Source organism: Elephantulus edwardii, unplaced genomic scaffold (genome assembly GCF_000299155.1).
Source record: "Elephantulus edwardii isolate Elephantulus edwardi_28Jun2011 unplaced genomic scaffold, EleEdw1.0 scaffold00019, whole genome shotgun sequence".
In the NCBI taxonomy this organism is placed as follows: Eukaryota; Metazoa; Chordata; class Mammalia; order Macroscelidea; family Macroscelididae; genus Elephantulus; species Elephantulus edwardii.
The window spans coordinates 20,318,501-20,337,929 of record NW_006399769.1 but is presented as its reverse complement, the minus strand read 5'-3'; positions in this window follow the sequence as shown (position 1 = coordinate 20,337,929).

The following is a 19,429-nucleotide window of genomic DNA, read 5'->3' as shown; positions in this document are numbered from 1 at the left end:
AAGTTTCACCACTCTTGATTCTAAGGAGCCCACTGGTTACACTTCCTACGAAATAGATGCATTTGTTCTTTTTTGCAATGCATGGGAAATTCAGTACTTTTTCCCAACAACATGATTCAAAACACTGATTCTTCTATCACCCTCTTAAACTTTTAGAATGTAGCAATTAAGGAAAATTGCCATTGAGTGGGGACCAACTCATAGTGGACAATCTAGCCCGTTTTGTTACTGTTGTGTACCGTCGAGTCGAAACAGACCCGTAGCTCACCCTCTGGTGGGTTTTCAGAGGCAGTTAATCACACAGGAGGGGATTGCCCATCTTTCTCCCTGCAGACCAGCTGATGGTTCCGAACCCCTTCCTTGCCTTTAAGATTGCAAGGGAGCTTCTTACCACTAGGCCACCAGAGCTCTCTAGCTAGTTCAAAAGCAGGTCATTTAAAGGACCCTGGTCTGATTCAGACACACCTTAGTCTTCAAACTGACATCATTGCTCCTCAGTAATTTGGAGAGGTCCTTCATAATGGACTTTCCCAGTGCAATATGTTAACTGGTCTCCTGACTGCTGGTACCAAGGGTGTTGTTTCTAGATGTAAGTAAGAAGAAATTGTTGACAATTTCAGTTTTTTCTGTCATGAAGTTACTTATTGATCAGTGGTGAGGATTTTTGTCTTCTAAATGTTGAGATGCAATCTGTATTGAAGGCAATAATCCTTGATCTTCTACAACAATTATTTCAAGTTCTCCTCACTTTCAGCAAATAAGGTTGAGTCATCTGCCTAATGCAACTTATTGATGACCCTTCTTCCTATTCTAATGCTACATTCTTTTTCATAGACTCCAAATTCTCGAACTATTTGTTCAGCAAACAGGTTGTATAGTTATAGAGAAAGGATACAATCGTAGTGCACATCTTTCCTGATTTTAAAACATTCCATGTTTCCTTCTTCCATTCAGACAAACTCTTCTACATCTATGGTTCACATGAGCAGGAGCACGTATTCTGGGAATCTCATCCTTCTCAATGTTAGCCTCTTTCCTATCCTTCCTTCACTGACTCTTTCCGCCTTTCTAAGCATGATGTTCCTCTCCAAGGAATTGCCCCTCCTAACAACATGTCCAAAGTGTGTGAGATGAAACTTCACCATGATTGCCTTCAAGAAGCACTCTGGATGCACTTTTTTTTTTCTCCAGGATATATTGTTATTTTGGCAGTCCATGGGATATTCAGTACTTTGCTCCAGCAGTACAATTCAAAGGCATCAATTCTTCTGTCATCCTTATTTACTGTCCAGCTCTTAAAGGTATAGCAAGAAACTGAAAAACCATGACCTGAATCAGGCACACCTTAGTTTTCTAACTGACATCATTGCTTCTTAGTATTTTGGAGTATTTTAGTGTTTTGAACAGGTTTTAGTGGACTTCCCAGATTCAGACAAACGAGGAAGCAGGATTGGCCATCTACTTCTGAAATAATAGAACATAGAAAACCCTATGAAAAATAGAGGAATATATGTAGTCGTACTATTAGAGATAGAGCCTAAATTCCAAGTCACCCAAAGTAGAGGAGAAACAACTGCAAATATTCATTAATAATTGTTGTTGTTGATTGATGTTGAGCCAAGCACCACTCACAGTGACCCTATGAATAAAAGGCCTGAAGCTTTTCTATAACTATTGTCACTTATCAAAGTTCAGAGTTTCCAGAGGCATGTTGTTTAGGAAATGGATGCCGTTCCTGCTTCCAAACCTGTCTTAAACTGGGAGCTCCACCAAATACTGTCTACCATGAGTAAGCATTTGACACCCCAATGGCACAAGGCTCAGCATCACAGCAACCCCAGGTTACCTCAGTGCAGTATATTGGCAGAAGAGTGCAGTACCACTAAGAAGAATGCTCCTCCAAAATATAATAACAACAACTGACTTTTAAATACAAAGGCCCTCCCCAATGTCTTGTTGACTCTAAACAAGAGGAGGCTTAAATAAAGAACCAATATAGTATGTTGTTGTTATGTGCCTTTGAGTTACCTGCAACCTATAGTGACCCTATGTACAGCATCTCTGAATCTTCCCTGTCCCAAACCAGTCTCATTAATTCCGACACACCAAGTGCCATTGCGCCAGATACTGTATCAATCTATCTCATCCAGGGTCTTCCTCGTCTGTGCTGTTCCTCCACTCTACTGAGTATGATGTCTTTCTCCAAGGACCAGTCTCTCCTAGCTATGTGCTCAAAGTATATGAGACAGATCTTCAAAATCCTACCCTCCAATTAAAGATTTGGTTTCACCCTCTCCAAGACAGACTGATTTGTTTTCTTTGCAGTCCATGGTGTGTTCAAGACTCTTCTCCAGCACCACAACTCGAAGGTATCTAGTCTTCTTCTGCCATTCTTAGTCATTGTGCAGCTCTCTGGAGCATAACAAGTAATTGAGAAGATTCCCCCCCACCCCCGCCTGGATTACTCACACTTTTGTCTCTAGACTGACATAATATACTAAATATGAATCTAGGAAAACATGAAATTGTCAGAAATGAAAGGAAAGGCATAAAGATTGACATTCTAGGCATTAGAGAGCTAAGATGGACTTTCACTGGTCACTTTGGATCAGATGAGCATATGACTTACTATTTCAGAAACTTTTAAAAAATGAGAGAGTGGTGATACATTCATAGTTAAATAGATAATTTCAAGATCTATCCTGAAGTATAATGTTATGAATGATAGGATATGATATGATACTATCCATAATTTTACAAGGAAGTAAGTTCTGCTAATACAACTGAGCAAAGAAAGGACTGTTATAAATTCCTATTATCGTGGGCAGAATCCAGCCTATCAAAGTTTGTTTTATATTTACAAGTATTATTCAGAGTCCCCACAGGTAAAGGGTAGCATAAATGAAAACTTTCTATGGACATTATCTTTCATGAAGAAGGAGCTGATTTTATGTGTGTATAATAAGTGATACTAAGTGACTCTGGAAGCAAGGAATCATTTCTACTAATAATTAAATAAGCAATATTTAATACTCAGGAATGAAATACTTTCATTGAAGATCTGCTAAAATTAAATACACCACTTAACAGTTTCCAAAACGTCAAAAGAATTAGAAAGGGTTACCAAATTATTAACATCTTTTTTGTCTTTTATTTGCAATTGATGGTGATTCTATATGCAACAAATTAATTTTTAAAATAAAATGTAATTAGTTTAACGGCATAATAATATTTTCATTTATACCCTTCAAATTTTTAATTAGCTTTTGAAGGTCTCTGATTTACAGAAAGTTCTTTGTTGTACTCAGTTGTTGCATTATCATGTCATCTGCTTTGGCAGTTTCAAAATACCTAGTTGTGGCCTAGCGGTGAGAAACTGTGCTACAATATCAAAGACATGTGGCTTGAATCCACCAGCTGCTCCAAAGGAAAAGGACAGGCAACCTCCTCGAGTGCTATTTATTGCCTCTGAAAACCCACTGGAGGTAGAGTTTGGGGTCAGTTCCAACTCGATGGCACACAACAGTTCTAATAAGTGAAGTTCTAAATCCTCTTCATTTATTAACTTTCTTATTATCTGACATTTTATATTTATGAGAATAGTGAAAAATCTACTATTTAGTGTATTAACTACACATGTCTGATGAGAAGGAATACCAAGGTGCACAATAACACTCGCTAACTGTGACATGGACTGCTAAGAGGACAAACAAGTTCACCCTGGAGACAGTGAAGCCAGGCTGCTCCTTAGAGACAAGGATTCTGAAGCTTCTTCTAATATACTTTGGACATGTTTCAAGGATGAACCAGTCCTTGGAGAGGGACATCGTGCTTGGGAGGGTGGAGGGACAGCACAGAAGAGGAAGACCTTTGCTGAGATGGATTGATTCAGTAACTGGGGTAATGGGGGTAGGTGTATTAGAGATAATAAGACTGGCAAAGGATAGAGCAGGGTTTACAACTGTTGTACATGTAGTAGCTATGAGTCACAGGTAACTCAACAGCACATAACAACAACAGCAACTGTGACGTGTGGTCTTTTGGCAGTTATGTAATGTGGTGTTAAGAGCTTATTGTTCAATATGGCTTTCCTAGCCCTTGGCTTTGACTTTGCCATGTGGATGGATGGGAATATGTGAATAAGACATATTAGCCTATTCACAAGAGGACTGGCTAGTCTTGCCACTAAACTGAGCAGATTCAGCAGCACATTTTGGAAATATTACCACCAACAAAAAAGCAGAGAACATAGAGTACCTACCCTTTGGAGTCCAAGATTCCTGTGCCACTCAGACTACCTACAGGGGTGACAGCAGCAGCAACACCAGAGATCTGATATGAGACAGAACTGATCCTGGGACGGCTACCCTACAGAACCAGAGCAAGGAGCTTTCACCAAGTTCATTTGAGTACTGGAGGAGAAAGCCATAATTACAAGGACTAAGAGATTTGTAAGACTGGCCTAAAGCTGTGAGGGCTGAGGATCCTGTGAGTACATTTCAGAAGCTGTCCTGATGAAGTGAGTGTACCAACTTGAATTACAGATTTTTTTTACTTCCCTAATAAACCCCATAGGGAGCTCTGTAATCCCACAGGCACACAGTTCAAACCTCTGAAAATCCACTGCAGGGTCAGCTAATGGTTGGTTCTGACTTACAGTACACAATAATAACAATAAATTTCATAATCATGACTATGGTTCCATGTACTCTGTGAGCTACTGCAAAAGATTTCAAACCCAATAGAGCAGTAAGATTGGTGTTGGTATTAGTTAGAAGAGGTATGAAAGTGTGGAGGACATGCCTGAGCTTGTGGAACCTGGTTTGTTCTTTGGATGATGTTGATGGGGATAGTTCTCCCTTCTGGAGTTAGTAAAAATCAAACTCGTTCCCATTCTAACCTCACTTGTTTATACATATACTTATTCTCTATTTTCTGGTCTGACGTGGTCAACTTCAAATCTTGCATGATGCCAGTTTTCACATAATGTAGAGTCTGTAGAGTCTAACCACATTGATAGGTGAGGAGTGAATGCATTCATTCATTTAACCCAACTCCAGGTTTTCTAATATTAGTCCTTTCCTAAACTCCCAAAATAAGTTTAAATGTATATCTCCCTTCATTAAGAAATTGTAACTTTCTTTAGCTATAATTATTTTAATATTATGTAATTTTTCTGTATGTTTCTCCATTTTTAAATCCTACTCACTTGCTCCCATATAGCTTTGTCCATCTTACCATTCTTCTTCATGAGACTTAGGTTCAAGCCAACTTTATGTTTAGAATAGCTTTCTCCCTATTATGCCAGTATTTATGTTGTCATACAAAAAGATACTTGAAATTCTCTTATCCAATAGTCTTTTCTGGATAATCCAAACCAGATCCTCAAGGATGAATAAGCTGCTTATTCTTCCCCTATTTTTTAATCATCATATCTAGTTATTGGGCAAGCTTTGAGAGACAAAAGACTTGCAACTAGGCCTGTGATTAGAACTGGATCAGCCTAGTGGACAGACACTCTTGGGATTTTGAGGCCACATCCAAGTGATTAGAAGACAGATTTAGAAAGCTAAGGTGAACACCAAACGAACCTGGATCGTGTTCACTGGGTTTTTAATCCATCTTGTTGTGCACAGTGATGAGGAAGACCCAGGATCAGGCATCAGCAAGAGATCCAGCCAGGCAAAAAAGGATTACGTTTTGTATAGTCTTCTGGAAAATAGGCAGGCCGTATCAAGCTTCAGCTAGTCTTGGAAATGAGGAAAGTTTGAACCTGCATATGCGAACTGGGAGAAAGGTAGATTTAATATGAAGCAAATGAAGCTTCAGTTTCAGGCCCCTGATTTGCATCGGGTACTTCTAAAGCCCTGGGATGGGCCCTACTAACACAGCTGAAGACTGCTGCCAGTTTTCAGATTATTGAAGAGTAATTATCACACAAAATGTTTGCATGGTTCTCAAATGTTAAAGCTTACACAAGAAACTTGAGAGATGTTACTCTGAAATCTGTTGTTAATCTAAAATAGTTTCTCGATGGTATTGCTTACAAGTCATGCACCTGAAAGAAACTTTTCCAAATTATAAATACTGATGAAATAAATTTTTATAAACTATGCTAGAGGAAAGATTGACTTTCCTTTTTATTCTCTACAGAGAATGATGCACAAAATTGTAATCTTGAGAAAGACAACTAAAAAAGCAAGCAATCAAAATGTGAGGCCTGCAAAGTGAAAGAGTATGACAGATATGTGTTAATTATTTTATGCTATTTTTGTGATGGATAGATACACACTACTATGTTATCTACCCTTCTGCTGATATACATTTGGGTTGTTGCCATCTTTGGGCTATTTTGACTAGTCATGCAATGAACACCTGTGTACAGGTCCTATTTTGCATTATTGCTTTCAAGTCCTCTTTACTCTATGTTACAGAGTTGCTATGAGTTTGAATCAATTGAAGGACATATAACAACATAACAGTGTAAAACTTTTTTTTTGTAAATTCTCACAACTGGGCCAATAAGTAACACCCTGAAAAGCAATTGGCATTGTCATTGGGTGCCACCAAGTGGACTACAATTTGTAGTGATCTTCACCTTGTCCTCTCCTGCACGATCCTTACCAGCTCCGATATACTCCAGCCATTGTTAGTCACTGTGTCAATCCATCTTGTTAAAATCTTCCTCTTCCTTTCTGTCTCTGACCTTCCATCTTTCCCAGCATGATGTCCTTTCCAAGGACAAGACCTTCCTGACAACATGCCCAAAGTGTATGAGATAAAAATTCACCCTTCTTCCCTCTCAGGAGAACCTCAGTTGCACTTCCTCCGAGATGGACTGGTTTGTTCTTTTGGCAGTCCATACACTTCTCCAATTCCACAAATATTAAAGTTGTCCAGGATTTCATTTTACTTGGATCTACAATCAACACCCATGGAAGCAACAGTGAAGATTCAAATGACAGGTTGCATTGGGCAAAGTCTCCTGCAAAAGACTGCTTTACAATGTTTAAGAGGAAAGATGTCACTTTAGAGATCAAAATGTACTTGGTATTTTTCAACCATCCTATTTGCATGTGAAATCTAGACAATTAATAAGGAGACAAAAGAAGCATTGATGCCTTTGAATTATGTTGAATGAGAAGAATAGAGAATATACTATGGACTCTGGAAAGAACAAACAAATTTGTCTTGGATGAAGAATGCTCTTTAGAAGCAAGGATGTCAAAACTTCATCTCACACACACTGTGCATGTGTGTTACCAAAGAGCTGAACAGAAAATTTCAAAAGGCAGCTCGGGACGACAAAGCAAGATACTATAAAGAAATGTGCAGAGAGCTGGAGTCAGAAAATTTAAAAGGCCGGACTCTCTCAGCGTTTCTTAAGCCAAAGGAGTTGAAAAACAAATTCAAGCCAGGGGTGGCCATACTTAAAGATAGTTTGGGTAGAATGTTAAATGATCCAGGAAGTATCAAGAGAAGATGGAAGAAATACAGAGTCACAGTATCAGAAGGAATTGGCTGACACAGAAGAATTTCATGAAATAACATATGAGCAAGAGCCTATGGTGATGAAGGAGGAAGTTCAAGTTGCCCTGAAGGAATTGGCAAAAAACAAGGCTCCAGAAGTTGATAGCATACCAATTAATTTATTTCAACCAACAGATGCTGCCATGGATGTGCTCACTAAGTTGTCCCAAGAAATCTGGAGAATTGCTGACCAACTGACTGGAAAAGATCGATATTGTTCCCTTTCCAAAGGAAGGTGACCCAAAAGAGTGTGGAAATTATCAAACAATATCATTAATATCACATGCAAGCAAGATTCTGCTGGAAATTATCCAAAAACATTTAGAACACTATGTCAACAGAGAACTGCCAGATCTGAAGGCTGGATTTAGAAGATGTCATGGTACTAGGGATATTATAGCTAATGTTAGATGGATCTTGGCAGAAAGCAGAGAATACCAGAAGAATGTCCATCTGTGCTTCATTGACTATGCAAAGGCTTTTGACTGTGTGGATCACAACAAACTGTGGCTGACTCTGAGAAGAATGGGAATCCCAGAACATTTGATTGTGCTAATGCGAAACTTATACTTGGACCAAGAGGTAGTCATTAGAACAGAGCAAGGAGACACTACATGGTTCAAACTCAAGAAGGAGGTCCATTAGGGATGTATTTTGTCTCCATACATTTTCAATCTGTATGCAGAACAGATTATCCGAGATGCTGGACTATACAATGAGGAATGTGGCATCAGGATTGGTGGAAGAATCATCAACAACCTGTGTTCTGCAGATGACACAACGTTGCTTGCTGAAACTGAGGAGGACCTGAAGTGCTTGCTGCAGAAGGTCAAGGACTGCAGCCTTCAATATGGATTGAAGCTCAACATCAAGAAAACAAAGATACTCATCACTGGGGCAAATGGCAGCATCAGTATGGATGGTGAAGAGATTGAGATAGTTAACAGTTTTAGTTTACTTGGCTCCACAGTCAACAATCTTGGTAACAGCAGCCAGGAATTCAAGAGACAAATTGCATTGGGAAAGTCAGCTGTGAAGGACCTCTCAAGAGTACTGAAAAACAACAATGTTAGGCTGGAGACTAAAGCACTCCTGATCCAGGCTATAGTCTTTGCAATTACGTGCTATACATTGGAGAGTTGCACAGTGAATAGGGATGTTAGAAAGAGAATTGATGCCTTTGAGCTGTGGTGCTGGAGAAGAGTGTTGAATATACAGTAGGAGAACAAACAGGTTTGACCTGGAGAGGGTGAAGCCAGAATGTTCCCTGGAGTCAAGGATTATGAAGCTTCGTCTGACATACTTTGGGCATGTTGCAAGAAGGGACTGGTCCTTGGAGAGGGACATCATGTTTGGGAAAGTGGAGGGACGGCGCAGGAGAGGAAGACCCTCGATGAGATGGATCGATTCTGTGAGTGGAGTGGTGGGAATGAGTATGTTTGAGAAAGCAAGGTTGGCACAGGATAGAAAGGCATTTAGGGCTCTTGTACACAGGGTCGCTATGAGTTGTAAGTGACTCGATGGCACATAACAACAACAATGCACTTCGAGAAAATAGATTCCTCATTATTTCTGTATACTTGCTAGATAACGGAAAATTAAATGTAGAAAGATTTCACTGTAAACAAAATATGTATATCATTAATTCAATCATAATTACTTAAATGACTCTTAAGTTAATAATTGGAATTTAATTACTGTTTAGATCCAAACATCATATGAAAATGAAATTATCTAAAGTTTGAACTAACAATTTGATTGGTTGTTTTAATATATCTACTTCCCCCCTGGGCAGTGTAAATGGTTAAGTGTTCAAGTATTGGCTGAAAAGTTACAGCAAAAGCCACCTAGAAGTTCCTCAGAAGTCACACCTGGTGATCTGCTTTAGGAAGGTCACAGCCATGAAAGCCCCATGGGGAAGTTCTTCTGGGCACCCATGTGCCCATGAGTGAGAATCGACTAGAAGCAAGTAACAGCAATAAGCCTTGTTTTAGGGGAATCTCATCTTTCCTATAATCCTGTCATGATAAAAATAGTGAAAACTGCATATATTTTTATCATACCTTACTTTATTGTGTACTCACAGGTACATACTACAGTTCATAGAAAACCAGTTTTACAGAGAAAGTCAGCATGGACTTTAATAGCAAAGAAATCCTCAAGGCAGCCCCTTTCATGGGCTCTGATGACAAAGTTAAAGCGAAGCGAGTATGTGTGTATCTTCACAAAATCGTCCTTTAAAGAAAAGACTTTTTCTTCTAATACCTCTGTATGACATTTGCAGTTCCTGAAATAGCTGGTGATGGCACTATATGAATTGTAGTACTGTGTGATGATTGTGTGTTGTCATGGAGAGGAGCACTGGTGGCTTAATGGTAAGGAATTTTGCTGCCAACTCAAAATCGCTTGGTTCAGACCCACCAGCTGCTTCAAGAGAGAAGATGAATACTCTTCCCACATGGTTTATAGCCTTTAAAAACCCTCTGGAGGGTCAGCAATAGCCAGTTCTGACTTGATAGCATATAACAGCAACTTTGGCTGTCGTAAAGATAGTTATTGGCAAATGAGAAATACCCTAAAAGATACTGCTTTCATTGGTTTGCTAACCTTAAGAGTTGTGGTGGAAAAACAATTAATGTGAATTTCTGAAATGTTCTAAATTATTAGGAAGAAAGTCATTGTGTAAGCATTTCTTTTTTGGTCTCTCCATGAGTCTCCAGGGAAAAATCCTCTTTGCTCTGCTTCAACTACTTACCTTAATTAAATCCCTCAGCACCTGAGTCTGCTAGAGAAACAAGACTCCTGACTCAGCTGACATTTCCTCTGATAGTTCAGCTAGCTATTTGAAAAACAGCTATTAAGAGGGCTGTGCAGAAGAAGGGAGAATCATATTGGCTTCTCCTCAGAACAGAAAAACTGTTAGTGATCCCACTTACTTTGGCTCCCAACACCAAGAAAGTCTAAGAGGGCACAATAGTTCATGAAGGAGAAAGATATAGAACTAGATGAGACTTTAACGAAGCCATAAAAGCCACTTTTTCACTCTTTCCTCTAATGCTTGTGGTCCTCACAATAATGATCCCAACATTCTAAAACCACTGGTAAAGGTCATTAATCAAAAACAAGTAAATAGGTTAAGTTATAGTAACACAGTACTGCCCACAACCATTGCAACTCTCTTTATAGTGTAAAGGACCCAGGGTTACTTATAAACACTTTGTCCCCTCCTTATGGTCATCTCTCTTTGTTGTTTCAGTTGTTTTGTGTCATTGAGTTACCCATGACCCTATATACAACAGCTGTGAACCCTGTCCTGTCTTGAGCCAATCTCACTGTCTCCGATACACCTAATCCCGTTACTCCACTTACCATTTCAGTCTGGCTCATCCAGGTTTTTCCTTTCCTGTGCTGTCTCTCCACTCTCCCATGCATGAAGTCCTTCTCCAAGGATTGATCCCTATTGGTCACATGACCAAAGTATGTGAAATGGGGCTTTAAAATCCTTGCCTCCAAGGAGAAACTTGGTTGCATTCTCTCTAAGACAGACTTACTTGTTCTCCTGGCAGTCCATTATATGTCCAATACTCTTCTCCATCACAACAACCCAAAGACATCAATTTTTCTTCTGTCATCCTTAGTTATTGTCCAACTCTCTGATGCACAGCAAGTAATTGCGAAGACTATGCCCTGGATCAGGTGCACCTTAGTCTCTAGGATGACATCATTGCTCTTTAGCACATTGGAGAGATCCCTGACAGCACAAATTAAAGGCTTTATTTGTTAAAGGGTTGATAAGGGGTTTTGATGGATCTATCTGATGTTGCAGGACACCAGAGTAGCAACAAGTTGGGTCTAACCATCAGAAGATCTTGTGACATATGCACATGAAGTGACCTATTTACATAAGCTATTTCTTTCTCATGTCAATTAATTTATCATAATCTCTTCTTCTGAAGGGCAAGTCACATTTGATCTCATGAATGCAGAAAGACAGGTGCAACTAGGATTAAAGCACTGGGCATTGAAAATGGAATCCCCATAACATGGAAGTTGTGCTATCTCAGCTGGGTTCTCTAGAGAAGCAAAATCAATGAAGTTTACATATTTATTTGGAGAAAATAGCTCATGCACTTGAAGAGATAAGTCCCAGGTCTATATTTCAGACCACAAGATGGAAGCCTGGAGGGAGGTGAGTCCAGTCTCATGAGCAGGGTCTCAGGCGACTGGTGTGGGAGATGATTGACTTTAGATTCCAGTGTGTCCAAAGTTGTTGGGAAGCAGGGTCACAGACAGCTGACCTTGTGTGTTACTAACACTAGAGTTAGCAAGTAAAGCATGTCACTAGCTCAAGTCTGGAAGCTGTAAGGCAGATCATTAGATGTTGGTCTGACAAAAAGCTCTCTAGGGTTTTTTGCCACTAAGTCTACAAACTAATACCATGCAGATCTACCTATTATCAGAGAAGGCAGTAACAGTGGCACAGTTTAACAGGTGAGCAAGTAATAAATGTTGGAGAGGTATGGCAGAAAGGAACTCTTATACATTGTTGGTGGGATTGTAAAATGGTACAACCATTCTGGAAGGCAGTTTGATGCTTCTTCACAAAGTGGAACTTAGAAATTCCATATAACCCAGCTATTCCACTACTCGGAATGTACGCTGAGAAAATGAGAACTGAGGCACAAACAGAGACTTGTGCACCAATATTCATAGCAGCATTATTCACCAACACAAGAACATGGAAACAGCCCAAATGTTCAACCACAACTGAATGAATTGAGAAATTATGGTACATTCACACAATGGAATACTATGCATCACAAAGGAGGAATGACTTTGTAAATTATTTCCTAACTTGGGAGGGACTGGAGAACATTATGCTGAGTAAACGCAGTCCCACAAGGACAAATATTGTATAAAACCATTCTTGTAGAATGAGTATAAGGATCAAAGAGGGGTGGAGAGGTTGGAAGCAGAGGGATGAGGATGTGCAGGAGGAGTAGGGAATTAAACATGAGGTTGTACAATTTATTGGGTGGGGAGATGAGGGAAATTGAAAGAATTTTTTCTAGAAAACAATGTATTTTAATTTTGTAAATAAATGTTGTTGTTGTTGTTATGTGCTGTTGAGTCACTTTTGACTCATAGCGACTCTATGTACAAGAGCCCTAAACCCTGCTTTATCCTGTGCCGACCTCATTGTCTCTGACACACCTACTCCCAGTACCCCAATCACTGAATCGATCCATCTTATTGAGAGTCTTCCTCTCCTGCCTCATCCCTTCACTGTCCCAAATATGATGTCCCTCTTCAAGGACTGGCCACTCCTTGCAACATGCCCAAAGTATGTCAGACGAAGCTTCAGAATCCTTGACTCCAAGGAGCAGCCTGGCTCCACCCTCTCCAGGACAAACCTGTTTGTTCTCCTAGCAGTCCGTGGGATATTCAGCACTCTTCTCCAGCACCACAGCTCAAAGGCATCAATTCTCTTTCTCTCATCCCTAGTCACTGCCCAGCTCTCCGATGCATATGCATAGCACGCAATTGTGAAGACTATAGGCCGGATCATGTACACCTTAGTCTCCAGCCTGATATCGTTGCTCTTCAGTACTCTAGAGAAGTCCCTGACAGCGACTATCCCAATGCAATTTGTCTCTTGATTTCCTGGCTGCTGGTACCAAGAGTGTTGGGTATGGAGCCAGGTAAACTAAAACTATCTCAATCTTTTCACCATCCATACTGATACTGCCAATTGGCCCAGTGGTGAAAACCTTTGTTTTCTTGATGTTGAACTTCAATAAACTAGTAGAAAAATTTAAATTGAAAAAAAAAAAATTAAAGGGAGGCCTGGTGGCCTAGTGGCAAGAAGCTGTGTTGCAATCCCGAAGGCATGCGGTTCAAAGCTACCAACTGCTTTGTGGGAGAATGATGGGCAATCTTCTCCTGTGTGATTAACTGCCTCTGAAGACCTGTTGGAGGGTCAACTATGGGTTGGTTCTGACTTTATGGTACACAACAACAACAACTTGTAAGCCTGCGTTATGAACACCATGTTATTGTATACCACAGGGTCAACACTGACTGATAACTACCCCTCCGGCAGGTTTTCAGAAGCAGTTAATTGCACAGGAAGAGATTGCCAAACTTTCTCCTGCAATGTGGCTGGTGGCCTTAAAACTCAGGCCTTCGGGATTGCACTGCAGCTTCTTGCCACTAGGCCACCAGGCCTCCCTTTAATTTTTTTTTTTTTTTAGTAGTTAGAATTTATAACACATAGAATAGTTATGCTATCCTCAAGTTCACACAGCATTAACCATGACACCCACATTGATTGTGATTCACTTCAGTTTGTGGATGATCAATTCCCATGCCTTGATCAGTTGATGATGCTAAGGTTACTTGTGCTGGGTAAGAGACTTTCTCTCATATCCATCAAGTCACAGCCAACTCATAACTGACCCTCCAGTGAGTTTTGGGGAGCTGTAAGTCACAAAGGAGATTGCCCATCTTTTTCCGATGAGCTGATGGTGGCTTCAAATTGTCAGAGAGATACAGCCTTTGAGTTAGCAGCATAACTCCACACAGACTACATCATCACAGCCCCCTAATTAAGAAATGAATGTACAAAAAAAAAAAAGAAATGAATGTACAATATTCACTCTGACAGATTTTCATAACAAACAGATACGTGCCAAAGCCTAGGACATCTCTGTGTGGCATTTGGAAGAAGGTCACACTAAGCAGGTCTTTGACATGTCTCCCAAAGAGGTGGGAAACTTCTGAGGAAAAGAGTTTTAGGAGCCCAAGAGGACACATAAACCATCTGGGAAAAGGACTGCATTAGCAAGGTGGATTTGAAGCCTCAGGCCCCACTGAAGCATCCCATACAATATGGTCTCATTTCAGGTTTGTGTTTGTTTTCTGAGATTATTTGGAAACAAATAAGACAAGATATAAGGAGGAAGTCAGCACCAGATGGGCTTTGTGGAGGGCTTTATGTTCTCTCCTACTGGGTGGGGACTAGGAACCTGCTTCACCAGGGACACTGAAGGTGTTTTGCTTACAGAATGAAAGTAAAAGTCTAAAGTTGTTTTGCTATCCACCCCTTGGTGACCATAGTGGACATGCTGGTGCAATTGGCTTTAAATGATGATCAAATGCAATTCAGTGTAAGAAAAATCTCATACACCCAGTTAGAAGTATGAGTTAGTCTGTGCAAAAGTGATGGATGAACCCACCAAAAGATTGCATTGTTTGAACACATTCTATTTACTCAAATAGATGTTTGGCTCTTTTTCTTCTACCAGGGAGAGCTAGCTCTCTAACTTCAATAGTGAAAAGTCCTCAAGTCCTCACAGTGCATAGGTCTCAAAGGATTCTCATTCACACTTCTGAAGTATGGTGCGTCTCAATTTTTTACAGCAGGACTGGCATCCACTTCCTAAACAACATGCCTCTGGAAACTCTATGAACTTTGATAAATGCTGATAGTTGTACAGGGGTTTCAGGCCTTTTGTTCATAGGGTCGCTATGAGTTGTGCTCGACTTGAAGGCAATCAACAACAACAACAATCTGTCTTTCATCTTTCTTGTCACTTTGGGGTAGAGCAAGGAAAGAATAAGTAGGTCATGTCTTGGAATCCAGAGTGAGGCCCACAGACAGGCTCCTTTTACTCAAGGCTGCAGAGCATTGAAGTTACCCACACCAGGTCCACCACCAGCTCCACTTGTTGAGCTGATGCTGAGTCATGATGGCTGTAAGTGCATTAGAGAGAACTATGTTCCACAAGGTTTTCAGTGGTTGATTTTTTGGCAATAGATCTCCAGGTCTTTCCTACAAGATATCTCTGAATGGACTCAAACCATTTAGCAGTTGGATGCATTAACCACCTGCACCACTCAGGAACTCCAAACACGTGGTGTTTTTAGGAACCTTAGAAGTGACTTGAAGTCATAGTGACCTCATACGGTAGAGCAGAACTGTCCAATAGGAATTTCTAGAGTGTAGTCTTCATAATAACAAATCATCAGGTCTTTTTTCCATGGAGTGGCTCGTGGGTGAGTTTGAACAATAAATCTTTTCATTAGCAGTCAAGTATATAACTGTTACAACACCAGATCTCCCAGTCAGAATTCACACACAGGATGGCCCAAATTTCACCTGCCAGTCCTACGTGGCTGCTAGGTGGGTCAACTTGGTGTATCAACGTGCTTGTTTGTTCATTTGCCCAATATTCACTGATTGTCAACTGTTTGCCAGTGATGATCAAGAGGTTGGTGGATTTAGTTGTCAACAAAGGAGATGCTATTTGGAAGTTTTGCATTTGGCGGAGAAGGGAAGAATGGTACAGAAGTGTGCAACAGAGAACAAGTCCAAAGCTATCCCAGAGTCAGAAGTAGGGGGCTGCAGCAGGTGAGCCGGTGAGCTTGTGTGGGTGTAACGGGTCTGTTTACAGGGCCTGGGGCTGGGCAGTAGAGCTTGCCAATCTAGGGCCCACCTTTGTTGTCATTTTTCCATTAGTAAAACAGGACTGATGACATCTACTTTCAGATGTTTTGAATTCCAGTTGTGAAAAATGATCCCTGATGTGAATGTAAAATTGGTCTCATTCTAGCATGAAAAGTCCCTGGGCTTTTTGATCTTGGTCACGTTTCAAAAGCAATGTGCTCTGAAAGGATGACCTCCGAGGCTCCCATCAGAGTCCCACGTTCTGGTCCATCTTTGCCCCCAGGGCAGGTGTGACCTCAGGCAAGGTGCTTAATCTCTTGGAACCTCAGTCTTTTGACCTGTGAAATGATGGATTAAGACTAAGTGATCTTTAAACTCACGATCCTCCTGATCTCCCATATAATTCAAAAGAAAGCCATCTCATAAGTCTGTTGTCTTAGCAATATGAATGCTTCTCATAATTAGGAAAACTTCCTTCTTGTGCCCTATGACCAGAGATAATTTTTTGCTCATTTAATGAAACAATCTTACTCTTTGTCTGAAAATACATATTGTTCCTACCTCTAACTTGTCAAATTTTAAATCTCTCAACAGTTTTGTTATCTTCTCTAGCTATTCAGAGAGCTCCATTGGCATCGTCTGTAGAGAATTGTGCTGCAAACCCAGGGGCAGTGCCTCTCCTGGGATTTGAACCTACCAGCTGCTCTGAGGAAAAAGATGGACAATCTCCTCCTGTGTGATGTACAGCCTTCGAAACCTATGGCAGTCAGCTATGCATCAGCTCTCACTCAATGGCGATGAGATAAGATGCTAACTATTTGGTTGCTCTTATTACTGATTCTTTTTCTTACTCTAAAGCCATGATTTCAATGTTGTTCATGCCACAATATATTAATAAGAAGAATAAACTGCCACCAAGTTGGTTCAGAATCATAGAAACCATTAAGGACAGAGTGTAATTGTCTGTAAGGTTTTTTAGGCTATAAATCTTTATAGAAGCAGACTGCCCCTTCCTGCAGAGTATATGGTGGCTTTGAACTATTGGCCTCTCAGTTATGGCCAAGCACAATAACCACAGCATAATGAGAGCTACTGTAACAAATAATCATTGCATATTACTCTAAAGCAACATGTTATTGTTGTTACGTGCCATCAAGTCACCTGTAGCCTTATGTACAACAACTCTGAAGCCTGCCCTGTCCTGAGCCAGTCTTACTGATTCTGACCCACCAACCCTCATTGCCCCAGTTACTGTATCAATCCGTCTCATTCAGGGTTCTTCCTCTCTTGCTCTGTTCCTTTACTCTTCCAAGCACAATGTACTTCTCCAGAGATTGGTCACTCTTGATCATGTGCCCAAAGTATGTGAGACAGAGCTTCATAATCCTAGCTTTCAAGGAGAAACTTGGTTTCACCCTCTCCAAGACAGACTATTTGTTTTCTTGGCAATCCATGGTATGTTCAAGACTCTTCTCCAGCACCACAACCTGAAGGCATCGATTCTTCTTCTGTCATCCTTAGTCATTCATTGTCCAGCTCTCTGACACATAGCAAGTAATTGCAAAGACTATGTCCTGGATAGGCGCACCTTAGTCTCTAAACTGACATCATTGCTTTTCAGCACTCTGGGGAGATCCCTGACAGCAGATTTCCCGATGTAATTAGTCTTTTGATTTCCTGACTGCTGGTGTTAGGAGTGTTGATTGTGGAGCCAAACAAGCTTCAAAACATCTTAAGTAACCAGCATTACAGCAAATCATGAGATATGTTACTATCACATTTTTCTTTAAGAGAGGAAGCAGACACATTGAAAGTTTAAGAATTTTCGCTGAGTTACTTGGCTAATACCTGACATTCTAAGTCAGAAACCATTCTAGTGAACGCAACTTGGCTAGTGAGTGCTCCACTGGGATTGTCTGACTCCACACAAACTTTTAGCCTCTATCTCAAACTGACTCAACTAGTGTCTGAAACAATGGCAACAAAGTAGAGAGAGGAGAGAAGAGATAAGGGGAGGAGGGGAAGCCAAAGACTTTACTGAATATCCTAGTCAGGAAAAAACCAATTTAAATGTTTGCACTTTTTTTCATTCTAAAAAAATGATTGCACTTAATTTCACCTAAAATACATACTATTACAATTTAGATTTTCTACTTTATTGAAGACTAAAATACCAACGGTGGAGGGAAATGGTTTCTTGTTTTAGCCATTACAGTGATGTTATCTGGGTCTATTTAGGAAGTGGCAAACAAGGAGCAGCTTTCCAACTTTATCTTGAAATTAGATCCTAGGCACTATAGGGCAAGGGCAGGGCAGGCAGCATATGGCCCAAGGTCAAAAGCTGCCCAAGACTAACTCAGAAGTTCATGTCCCAGTTGAGATAAAAACTAATCCTCAAATTCCAGAACAATACATGATGATTCCTTCTGAGCATTAGAATAACTCATTCTATTTTAAAGTAGGTCAACTCTGAAAGCTGAATTTAGGACATCTAACTGCCAATGATATTCTTGGTCAGAGAGCCCTTCATCAGAAGATTGCACGCTTCTAATGCTCTCTGGCTTACCTAAAGTCACAGTCAATTGGGGAAAGGCATGACGCCTTGTTAATGCTTGAGCTTTGCTCATGAAGTGTTGGTGCCCATGTTTGGTGATTTAATGATACGAATCAGCTTGAAAAGAATAGACATGTAAAGAAAATAGACATAGAAAATGTAATATTCTATTCAGCTTGATAGGCAGAAGGATTGGCCATCCACATGCCAAATAATAGGTCTCAGAAAACCCTATGTACAATAGAGCACTTAAAGTAGACTAGCAGATATGCCACAGGACACAAAGCCTTCTTCCTGGGGATGACAAAGGAGGAGGAACAGTTGCCAATAGACATTACTAATTGGAATGTGAAATGTAAGAAGTATGAATGTAGGAAAATTAGAAATTGTGAAGGAAGACATGGAACGCATAAATATTGACATACTAGGCAGTAGCTAAATTAAATGGGTTGGCATGGGAAATTTTGAGTCAGATAATCATATGATCTGCTATGCTAGAAATGGAAAGGTGAGGAAAAAGTCAGAGTTCAAAAGATTGGTGTGCGGGGGGATTGTATACCAATGAAGGAGTTTTTCTTCTGCTTTTCAAGGAGAAGAGCAAACTGGGGGTGGGAGTGGGGTGGGTGGAGAGAAAAGAGCAACAGTGAATGAATGGAAATCCGAAATCTCTGTAGATGTTCACTGAAATTAATAAAAAAAAGAAAGAGCATTTCCAAATACATCTTGAGGTACAATGTTCTAAGTGACAAGATAATATTCATACCATACAAGGAAGACCTCTGTTGTTGTTGTTGTTGTTGTTATGTGCTGTCGAGTCGTTTGCGACTCATAGGAACCCTATGTACAACAGCCCTAAGCCCTGCTCTATCCTGTGCCAATCGCATTGCCTCTGACAC